Source organism: Lycorma delicatula, chromosome 13 (assembly GCF_047948215.1).
Source record: "Lycorma delicatula isolate Av1 chromosome 13, ASM4794821v1, whole genome shotgun sequence".
Taxonomy (NCBI): Eukaryota; Metazoa; Arthropoda; class Insecta; order Hemiptera; family Fulgoridae; genus Lycorma; species Lycorma delicatula.
This window is the reverse complement of record NC_134467.1, coordinates 51329794-51342077: the sequence shown is the minus strand read 5'-3', so window position 1 is coordinate 51342077 and position 12284 is coordinate 51329794. Positions and strand designations below refer to the sequence as shown.

Genomic DNA, 12284 nt, shown 5'->3' with positions numbered 1-12284 from the left:
TTAATTTACTTGTGAACAACCTCTAGACAATATGTCTGCTGGATTATCAGAGGATCTGACATACTGGCAATTAGCATTTGTGGTAATTTGTTGAATCTCTGAAATCCTATTGCTGACGAATACTTTCCAATTAGATGGTTGTCTATGAATCCAATGTAGTACTGTAGAATATGTGTATAAATGGATTTCGTCAAACTGTATGTTTAAGCCATTAATTACCTTTAATAATAAATGAGTAAGTAGTGAACCACCACAAAGTTCAAGTCTTGGAAGTGTAATTTATGTAAAAAATTACACTTCCAAGTAAATTTACTTTTACTTGGAACAAACTCAAAATTGTATTATTAGTGTATACACTTCTTATGTAAATACAACAGCCATAGCCATTTATGGAGGCATTGCAGAATCCATAAGTTTAAATAGAGTTAATTCTACTATCAATATTGGGTTTGATGGAACGATTTATTTTAATGGATTCAATTAAATGTAACTGGTTGTATAAATTGAGTCATTCTGTTAGTAACGTATTGCGTAATGTTTCGTCCCAATTAATTTTAAGTTGCCATTGCATAAAATGTTTATGTGAGAAAACAATAGGACCAATGAGTCCTAAAGGATCAAATACACCTGCTATGATGGACAGAATAATTCTTATAGTGTGTTTTTTAGAATCAATGGCATGAGTAGTTTGAAAAACTACCTCATCTGAGGAATTATTCCATAGAACTCCTAAAGTATGTAAGTTCTGTTTTTGATTTAAAGGAATGGAAGTATTGTGTTCAGAAGTAGAAATGATGCTGTTATTGGAAAACCATTTATGGAGTGGAAAACCATATTGTAATAATTTAGAAATAACAATTTTTAACTGAATAACTTCATCAACGCTGTCTGAATCTGTTATGAGATTATCGACATAAAAATCATTTTGAATGGACTTACATGCAAGCGGAAATTCATTTTCATTTGCAATTTGAATTAAACACCGTGAGGCCAAGTATGGTGCAAAAGCGGTTCCATACGTAATGCGTAGTGTTTTATCTCCTGATATGGAGTATCACGCCAGACTATACGTTGTAAATTGGAATCACTGGATTAAACTAATACTTGACGATACATTTTGGTTATGTCAGAAGTAAGGATGAAATTATGGATTCTGAATCTAAGCAATATGGAAATAAGATATTGTTGAACTACAGGTCTAGCTAAGAGTATTGTTGAGGGATAAACTGTTAGTGGTTTTCATTGAATTGTCAAAGACAACTCTAATTTTAGTAGGTAAACTTGATGGTTTAAATATTGGATGATGAGGTAAATAATACACATTTGATTTGTTAATTAACAAATCATTGGGGTTGAAGTGACATGTGACCTAAATCTAAATATTTCTGTATGAAAGCAGTATAGTCTTTTTTTAAGGTTGAAATTGTTGCTTAGCTTTCTTTCCAAAGATAAAAATCTATTTTTAGCGTTGACGAAGGAATCACCTAGTTGAATGTTACTAGCCTTGCGTGGTAACGATACAACAAATTTGCCCTGATTGTTTCAAGTAGTATTGGTTTGAAAATGTTTTTTACATGTTGAGGTTTCATTTTCTGAAGCATCAGTATTAATTTCTTCAAGTTTCCAGAAATTCTTGAGTATAGTGATAGATTTTTATGAGTGTTACATACAAGAAAAGGTATGACATTATTGCTGCCCTCAGAAAGCAACCACTGTTAGGACTCAGGGTTATTTAAATGACTTATTTTATTTTTAAATACTATTATAAATTTCACTTTTTTGTTCCTCCAGTTTAAGTAATTTAATATAAGACTTAATTTAATTTTTATTTAATATAGGACTTTTAAATTTCAAGATCTTTGGGTTTGGTTGGATTTACTCAGTTCCTGACGATTCAGCAGCGGCTCTTTATGTTTCACTCGGCTCATTTCAGATGCACTCAGCTCTTGACGGCATCACTTGGATTTTTACAGTTCATACAGCTTCTTTTGGATGTACTCGGCTCCACCAACATTATATAAGCAAGCTCTTCACTATATTATGTCCAGTCTTACAGCAGTCCAGTTCCAGTTCTACAATTCAGTTCATTTCACTTACAGAAATATATACAATTACAATGAAACAGTTATAATTAATGTTATATCTCAATCATATTCAAACAATTATTTATATATATATAAATAATATTTCAATCAGAATAAAATATTTATAATAACAAGAAATACAAATTATCAAATCAGATTTAAATTATTAAAAGAATCAGTGCCAACTTTCAACAACCAATAATAGGATATCTGAAATTACAAATAAATTTTCCAGGAAGGATAAGACTCATGTAGAATTGAGTTCCAATTAGTACATCAATATTATCTGAGATAATGATACTGCGATCAGCCAGAAATATATTATGAGGTAATTTGAAATGAGAAATGTCAAGTGCGGATGAAGGGAGGCTGTCAGTAGTATCTGGTAAAACTGCGCATTTTACCTTGAATGAAAAGTTTTTATAACGTGAGTGCTATATAAGTATACAACTGTATTTGGATTGAACTAATGAATTATTTATGCCTGAAACTGGAAGATTATTTTTATTAAGTTTAAGACCTAATTTGCAGGCAAAACTAAATGTACAAAAATTTGCTTTTGAACCAGAATCTAACAGTAATCTACATGAATACGTATTACCATGTATATCAGTAGTATTACATACAGCTGTTGACAGAATTATGTTTTCATTTGACTGATTTTTAAACGAACAATAGGTTATACTTTCAGGCTTATTGCTATCTACCTTAGAATGATTAATTTTGTCCATATGAATGAGAATTGTATTTCTTTCCACAAATCTTACACCGACCCTTTTTATAACATTAATTAAGAGAATGGCCCTTAAGTAAGCAATTAAAACAATTATTATTTCCCAAAAAGGTTTTAAGATCATCAATGGACAAATTAAAAAATTCCTTAATTGAAATATGTAATGATTTGAATTACAAAATGAACATTGATTAGAACTGGATTTTGTATAACTAATATGTCTTTTGTCTTGTTTATTAGGATTTAAATTATGCGTTTTGTTAAAGATTGGGTTGTATTTTTATGATGTTATTGCTTGGTTTCATTATATGTATTAAATTGCATGTTTGATGTGGATGGATTAATATTTTCTAAAAGTTATAGTCTGGAATTTAGAAGTTTTATAAAATCTTTAAAAGTGGGAAATCTCCCCTCAAAGGTTGTCTTTGATTTCTCAAAGGTCAAATCAAAAGTTGTTTTTGATTTGATAACCTTTCCTTCTATAATCTTGAAGTATTGTAATCCAATTTTGATGTTGGAAATTGGACGACAATAATTCATGCGTGTTAATAGGAAGTTGTATTCCTTCAAGCAAATTCACATATAATGAAGTTTCATTAATAAATTTGGATAAATTATCTACAGATTCTTTGTCTTATAGATTCTGATCTTATAATGCGCTCAGCATTATGACATGCAATTATATATTTGTTGTCAAATCATGTTTTTAACAATTCTAATACTATAGTATAATTTTCATTTGTCAATGGTAAATTTTTAACGATAACTAAAGCTTTATCCTTCAAAAAAAAAGTTAAGTAGTGTAATTTTTGAATATTAGTCACCTCTTTTATGAACTATATCAATAGCCAAAATAAATCAATAAGTCGAAGATCTTTAAATTTTAAAAGTACTATTTTAAATGAAATTAATGTTTCTCGTTAATAGTGAATTTTAAATAACACGAATGAAACCCAAATTTATACAGGCACAGTGAACTAGATGTAACCTCTTCATCACAAAAGGACAAATCTACTGAAAAATTTTTCATAGTTAAACTCAAGGAAGACTATAAAAAATAACAGGTGCATGTTAAAAAATAGAAGAGAAATATAAACAAATGAAAAATACTGTATTAACATATAAGCTGGTCATTTCAAGGTTTCCGGCTTCAACAGATAACAGTGAAAGTTATCATAATTAGCTCTAAAATGAAATTAAGAGCTTAAAAAAATATTAACAATGAATTAGCTAACAAAAAAATCAAATGTTAAAAAACCTGAATCAACTGAAAGAGAATACTAACAAAAAAAAAATAAAAAAAAGAATACTGAAAGAGAATAGTATACTTAGCCGTGGTATGCCACACATCCAACATATGCTCAAGCTTCTCAAGGTGAGGTAGGTGAAGTCAATAGATTTACATGTATACAAACGAATTTTCAAAATGTTATTATCACTGAGCAAGATAAAAATAATATTTCACAAGCATTTGATTTGATTAAACAAACTCTAAATAACATTAAGAATATTCAAATATTTCTTTTTGTTTGTCTTGAGTCATTTGACTGGTTTGTTGCAGCACTCCAAGATTCCCTATCTAGTGCCAATTGTTTCATTTCAGTATACTCCCTACATCCTACATCCCTAACAATTTGTTTTACATATTCCAAACGTTGCCTACCTGCACAATTTTTCCCATCTACCTGTCTCTTCTTTTAACTACAGTTTCCAAACGCTTCTTTCTTCATCAATTTGCCGCAATACCTCTTCATTTGTCACTTTATTCACCCATCTGATTTTTAACATTCTCCTACAGCAATTTTATTATATTGCAGAGATCAAAGTAGTAATTAACAAGAGAAGGTTACCAAGGGGATAATAACATGGAGCAACAGTAAGAATTGGAGGAAATTGTTGCCTCACCGCTTCTTCTCAGCTCTTAGAGTTGAAAAAAGTGGTGAGCTCTGATGCCTAGTGGAGTGTAGATCTCAGGTGTTTTTGGCATTAGAATCAGATGTTGGTTAGAGAACACCGCATCAAAGGCTGGATGATTTTGTTGCGCTTTAATACAAGCTACGTAAGTACAGATCATTTGATTCTGTCTATTCAAAAGGGATTGCTCACCACTTTCCACAAGTAGACTTACCACAGAGCTTGAACGAAGAGAACTCCCATCGTCAAAAATCTTTGATAAAGAAGTTGAACTACTGTGCCCAAAAATTATAATTTGTTTGAATTTCAACCCATATACATAAAATATGCAGCTAAAATGACAATGTTAGGGAAGGGAGTACCTTGGGTGTGGGGAGAAAAATGGGAAAAAGAATGACTTAATAAGAGAAAAAGTAATAAAGAAGAGGATATAAAAGTACAAAATTAAGGTAGTTTGGGGATGCGAGCAGGATGACTGTCTTAAGAAATGTGGTATTTTAGAAGGGTAAAAGATGAAAGGGTAAACCAGGAATAAAATAAGAGAGCAAGGTGATGAGAAAATGGGGAGGAGATACAATATGGGGAGAATGATGGCTCAAAGGTGATTTATGGATTGAGAGGTAGCAAACCGATGGTTGCGATGGAAATGTGAAAAACAGATTCAGAAGATAATGTTGATAAAATTAGTAGTTACAAAAGAAAAAAATATAATTGAAATAATAGTTAACTTTGCTTTTTATTTTTTATAAATGATAACCGAACATAATGAATATCAAATCAATAGTGTATAAAATTTTTCATACTAAATTACCAGATGCCATATCATATATGACAAATGTATTTAACTAAAATACATATTATATAATATGTGAAAAGAATAAATAATAAAGGTGAGGATTTAAAAGTACAAAAATTATCATAGTTTGGGGATGCGAGCAGAATGACTCTTAAGAAATGTAATCTAGAAGGGTAAAAGATGAAAGAGTGTAATATATATGTATTTGTTCATATTTATTAATAGGCACGAGTATAAAATTCTATATGTGTAAATACTTAAATTAAAATAATAGTAAATTAAATTATGAATATTTTTTTTTTGAAATAATAAATACCTATCAATACATAATCAAAATTTACTGTACATACTTTCATGTACAACCATATTTTTCTTTATATCAGAAACTGATTTGCAACCTGAAACAAAAAAAAGGGGAAAATAACACTTTCACTATCTGTATTTTAACTTTTTTTATATTTAAAAAAAAATTTTTTTAAGAGTAATGAAAAAAAAATTAATATTAAGATTCATTTTTATTCAATACTTTCAAAGTGAAGTCTTTTTTTCTAAGCAGAACTCTATATTATTTTTTGAATGGTTTCATATTATACACGAAAAACAGTTTCCTTAAAATAAACTTGCATATATTAAGTATGAGTTGCACACTGGAACATAATGGGAGAACAAAATGTCGCTCAAAGTGAAAGGGGCTGCCACCTTGTCTCAGTTGCTATTGTTATGCAGATAAGTTCACCTGCGATATCACGTCATCTAAAACTACATAGAATGATTGAATTTTTAACAATGAAAAAGAGAATTTTAGCGATATTCATTGGTCATGTGCATGATGCTGCATGACACGTATAAAATATGTATTTATGTCATATTGCTCAGTCAATTATGTAACCAAAAGTGAAATGAAAATATGCTTGTCCAAACACATTGTATGCTATCACTGAAGCTCTTGTCAGATTGAAATTTCATTTGTCAGTTAATTTTTCATTCTCCATGTGACCTCTATTCCCAAATGTTCATTAACATTTTTAAGTTAATGATTTTTATATTGAAACAAAATAATAACCAGAAAACCTGAAATTCGCATAGGTTTTCTCTATTCTTATAAATATTATTATTGTAGATACTGTGCAAGTTATTATTATAGATAGAAGAAAAACAGGTGCACATTGAGAAAATGAAGGAAATATGGAAAAGAAGCAAAAAAAGAAGATAATGGCATGGTGTCAAGTAAATCTCTTTAAAATACAAGAAATCATCTGCACTAGTATTGTGTAAGAGAGCAGTAAAAAAAAAAAATAAAAAACAATATGAAGACTTGAATCAAATACTTCTCAGTAATTAGACTTTTTTCTTTTTCCTGTTTATTCTCCGGTAACTACCGTTTAGATAATACTTCAGAGGATGAATGAGGATGATATGTATGAATGTAAATGAAGTGTAGTCTTGTACATTCTCAGTTCGACCAATCCTGAGATGTGTGGTTAATTGAAACCCAACCACCAAAGAACACCGGTATCCACGATCTAGTATTCAAATACCTGTAAAAATAACTGGCTTTACTAGGACTTGAACGCTGGAACTCTCGACTTCCAAATCAGCTGACTTGGGAAGACGCGTTCAGTAATTAGACTGGAATGCTTTCACTCGCCTGTTGCTGCTGTGACTGTAGGATATTGTGACAAGATTGGTATAGCAGACCTGAGTAATGGATTCCTGCCAATTAAGAAGAAAGTAGTAGAAAATATAATAATGGGAGGAATCCAGAAAGGGGCTAAAAGAAATTCTTTTAGTAAACAAGTCTGTTTAACAATCGTCCTTTGTAATACTGCCCACTGATATACCTAAACAGATGCTGTTCTGTGAGAAGAGTTACTGGACTCAGGTTAGGAATCTCATGGGAAAATTGAGGGTGGATGATCATTCTCACACTTTGAGTTGGGTCTGGTCCTACAGGTAAAGATGATGGGAGTATAAATACAACGGGGAAGACCAGTTGATAGTCAGTCTGTGAGGAGAGTTTTGTGAGATGTCAGTCTGCGAGAGTTTAAAGTGAGGAGTTATGCGAGTTTGAAGCGAGAATATTCTGCAAAGAGGAAGGAGTGAATTTCTATTATATAGGCTATAACTGAAACAGATAATGTACTAATGTTCATTCATAAATTGTTAAGGTTTGCAATTGTCAATCTCTCAATATCCTGAATGAGTCGTAAACATGCAACTGTATTTTTTGGTAACTTTTTATTTTTTATTTTTACCTTTTTTTTATTTGGTACCTTTTATTTTTTTGGAAAGAATTTTATTTATTTGTCTATATTAATGTTATCCCTTTCAAAATAGTCCCCATTAGATATTATATAATTATGCCAGGCTTTTTCCAATCCGTGAATTTTTCTGGAACTTGATCTTTGAAATAGTGTTTAGCTCTTTCACTATTCACTTTTAATCTCATCTATGCTTGTAAAACGACAGCCCTTTAAGGTTCTCTTTATTTTTTGGAATAGAAAAAAGTCACAAGGGGCCATGTCTGGTGAATATGGCAGCTAAGGTATCATTATAGTGTTGTATTTGTAAGTTGACGAACAAGCAATGAAGTGTGAGCAGGTGCATTATCATGGTGCAAAAGCCATCAATTGTTTTGCCACAAATCCGGGCGTTTTTATTGGATTGCTTCACGCAAATGGCGTTGAACTTGTAGGTAATATTCCTTATTGATCGTTTGACCTTGTGGCAAGAACTCATGATGCACTACGCCATTAAAAATCGAAGAACACGGTGAGCATAACCTTCACATTTGACCATACTTGTTAAGCTTTTTTTTGGTCTTGGTGATCCAGAATGCCTCCACTGGGACGACTGAGCCTTAGTTTCAACATCAAATCCGAAAACCCATGTTTCATCACCTGTTATGACATCTTTCAGTAGTTCTGGATCATTATTGTCTTCATTTGGCAACTTCCACTCACCGCTGTTTTTGTTTGAAATAAAACAATTTTGGAACAAATTTTGCTTCACATGTTTCATACCCAAAATATCCAAAAAGATTTCACGGCATGAGCCAATTGATATCCCAACATCACCAGCGACTTCTCTGATTGTGATTTGGCGATCATTCATAATCATTTTTTTCACTTTTTCCATGTTTTCATCAGTTGATGTGCTGGGGCATCCAGGGAGCTCATCATCTTCAACGTCTTCATGACCTACTTGGAAATACTTATACCACTCATAAACCCTTTCTTTACTCATAGTAGACTTAACAAAAGCAATATTTAACATTTTTAAAACATTGCTACACTTTATTCCATTCTTATAGGAAAATTTAATACAAATTCTCTGATCCATTATTTATACAAATAAAAAATCATCGATCATACCAAAACATGTGTTATTTTTTTGATAGCTGACAACAGACTAAACATCCAGAAATATACAGATACTTTTCAGACATGATTACCAATAAAACAACGAAAAAATCCTGAGAATCGGACTAATACAACCCGTGAAATTAAAAAATTCTCTATACTTTTTGAACACACCTCGTTTATCAAATCATCTATCTCATAATTATTTATATATTTGAATAAAAACAGATGACTGTAAGAAATCATAAAACATAAGATAACATTTTATTAACCGCTACAATAGTTTGCATGTTAGGCCCTACTTTAAACTTGGGAAGCGATGAGCATAACAGATACAATCTACAAGAATTTTGTGTAATGTTACTTGGCAGTTGCAGTGAGCACAAACTGGTATATCTGTTTGAGTCATCAGATATCCATGTGAAAAACATCATGTAATTTCTGAAAAAGTATGTAACACACCTAAAATTAATTTTTGGAGTGATTTAATGAAAAAAATTATATTATGGGCCACTTTTTCTTTGCTGAAAAGACTATAATGTAAATGTTTATCTTGATTTAATAAATTACTATCGTTTTCCTTTGTCTGGTGAAATTGAAAATCTGTATCAATTTTTCCAACAAGTTATTGAGCTGCTGTATTTTAATACATTTATTAGATAGGCTTTGAATGAAACATTTTCAAATAGATGGAATGGCCAGGAAGGGCTCCAAGAAGTCTTGACCTAACCCCTTGTAATTTTTTTTTTGTGGGGATACATAAAAAACATTGTTTTATTGCAAATACTACATGACTGAATTGCCTAAAGGAAAGGAGGAAGCGAATATACAAATATCAATATATTAAATATACAAATATACAGGAATATACAAATATTGTATATGGGCAGAAACTAATATTGAATAAATATTTTCCAAGCAAAGAAAGGGTACAAATATTGAGATTTATTATTAAAGATATAGAATTTGAGAAATAAAAACAATATAACAAGCAATCTGTATCTATTTACTTTATGCCTTAAACTTCATCATTCCTGTATGATGACAATGAAAATCATCTTTATATATTCTACATAAGAAATGTAATTTTTCATTTAAGATATCTACAAGATACGTAGATTAAACTTGAAAAGAGACCACCTTTTTTTGTTATAAATTGTGGGACATCTGAAGGAACCATTATAACAATACTTCATGACCATTTACACATGACAAAAGTAAGTTCTTGATGGGTCCCATGAAACCTCACACCATATCAGAAGCAATGTCATGTGCATTTGAGTGCGGAGAACCTGTAGCTGTGTGAAAGGAATCCTACAGATTTTTTCAGCAGGATGGTGACCAGTGATAAAACATGGGTTCATTACTGGGATCCCGAGACCAAACAGATTCCATGCAATGGAAACACAAAGGATCCCCAACACCCAAAAAATTCAAGTCCCAGCCGTAGGCTGGGAAGATCACGGCCACAATTTTTTGAGTAAATTTTGTTGACTGAATACATGGAGCACAAACAGACTACCTCTGGTAATGTCTACGCTGAGTATCATCAGAAGCTACAGGTAGCAATAAAGGAAAAATGGCGAGGGAAGCTTACCAAAGATGTCTTGCTTTTGCATGACAATGCTTCAGTCCACTCATCAAACTTTGAGGGAGTGTGGATTTCAAGAACTTTCTCACTCTCCCTACAGTCTGGTCCAGGCCTGGCCCCCGATGATTTTTTCTGTTCAGAAATCTCAAGAAAAAACTTTGAGGCAGATGTTTTCACGACGATGATGAATTGAAAGCAGCTGTTTCGGGGTATTTTGAGGAGCAAGATAAATTTTTTTTACTCTGGCATAACCTCTTGCAGGCTAACCGGTGGAGTAAGTGTGCGGAAGTGATACTGAAAAATAAAAATGATAATACCTCTCTACCACCACTCTTTTGTAGGTAGATTTTTGAGTGCCCCTCATGTGTATGTTTCAAGTACAAATGAGACATCTATAGGCGATGAAACATGACACCTGTCATTAGTAAGAACATCCATTGCCAGACTTAATAAGAAAAGGAAGCAATAAAACGTTTACCTTTGTTTTTTTAAATTAATTCAATATAATATTTCACAATCATTGTAAGCCTACTGAAATTGAAGGTGATATTCAGGCCTACCAAATTTCATCTTCATTCTACTTAAATGACAGAGTATAAAATGAACATCATACAAAAAGTCTACCACAAAAGCACACCTTATACACAAGGCGTTTTATTCATAAAAAATTACAAAACAATAGACTAACTTATAGTTACTTGTGGGTGAAAACATTCATTACACAGCTGCAGCATAAAAACCTGATGATTTCATTGTCATGCAACTAATGATATCATCACAGAATATTAAGCACAAGGATTATGCATTCATAACATTCACTTTTAAAAAGTACTAAGTCTTGCATTATTACCAGCACCGGTTCTACTGACACTTTATTGTGAGTTATAGAGGTCATATTCCATCCTGTATCACCATTTTGTTATCGGTGCAGAACTTCAGAGCAACAGTTTCAGCTTTAAAAAGTAAACCAATAAGAAAGACCAAGGTCAGACAAGACACCAAAGAACGTTAACATCAAGCGCATCAGGCGTGCATTGGAAACTAGCCCCTTAGCTTTCCACGCTTTCAAAATTTCCTAATGCCCGATCTTCGAAGGAGGTACATCACTCACAATCAAGTTTGGTGCAATAACGGGCAAAAAAAGAAAAATATAAAAATTATATTTTAAAAAGGAACCACTCAGCCCCCATCGCTCTCATCAGATGGATTTGAAATGGAAATTTCTAGTGTGACGTATGGAAATGTCACTTAACTGTTTGTTCTCTGGATCTCAGCAAACGGATTTTTTTCTGTGGGCATTTCTTATATCCAGAATGTAAGTGAACAAACCCTGTAATTTGGATAAACTTAAGGAGGCCATATGCTGGGAAATTGCGCCAAAACACAAGCGATGTTAGATTGTGTTTTTGAGAGTTTCAATGAAAGACTTAAAGAGTGCTTTGTGATAAATTGATGTTATTTGGATGAGTTGATTTTAAAACTTAAATTTTAATCTTTTTCATATCTTTTATGCGATCAAGACATATAACTACACGGTATCAGACAAATAAATATTAAAATACGTTTAGTAATTGAACTGTTATTTCTGTTCAAAAGCAGTTCAGGAGGTTACATAAATGCAAGTATAAAAATATAAAAAAAATACCATTTTTGCACCGAGAGCTAAAGCTTTGAATATATCCACCATCTAAATATATTTCACAACGATCTCCAACAGCAGCTGCTATTTCTGGTAAAGCTTCAATCTACATTAAACACAAAGTGTATAAAAACAAATTTAAGAACGAAAAAATAATGGATAAAA

The 12284-nt window shown here is 31.7% G+C and overlaps 1 pseudogene; it reads right to left on the bottom strand.

The window, feature by feature from the left end:
- LOC142333604 (uncharacterized) overlaps positions 1–12284 on the bottom strand; it is a 53482-nt pseudogene continuing 41198 nt past the window's right edge.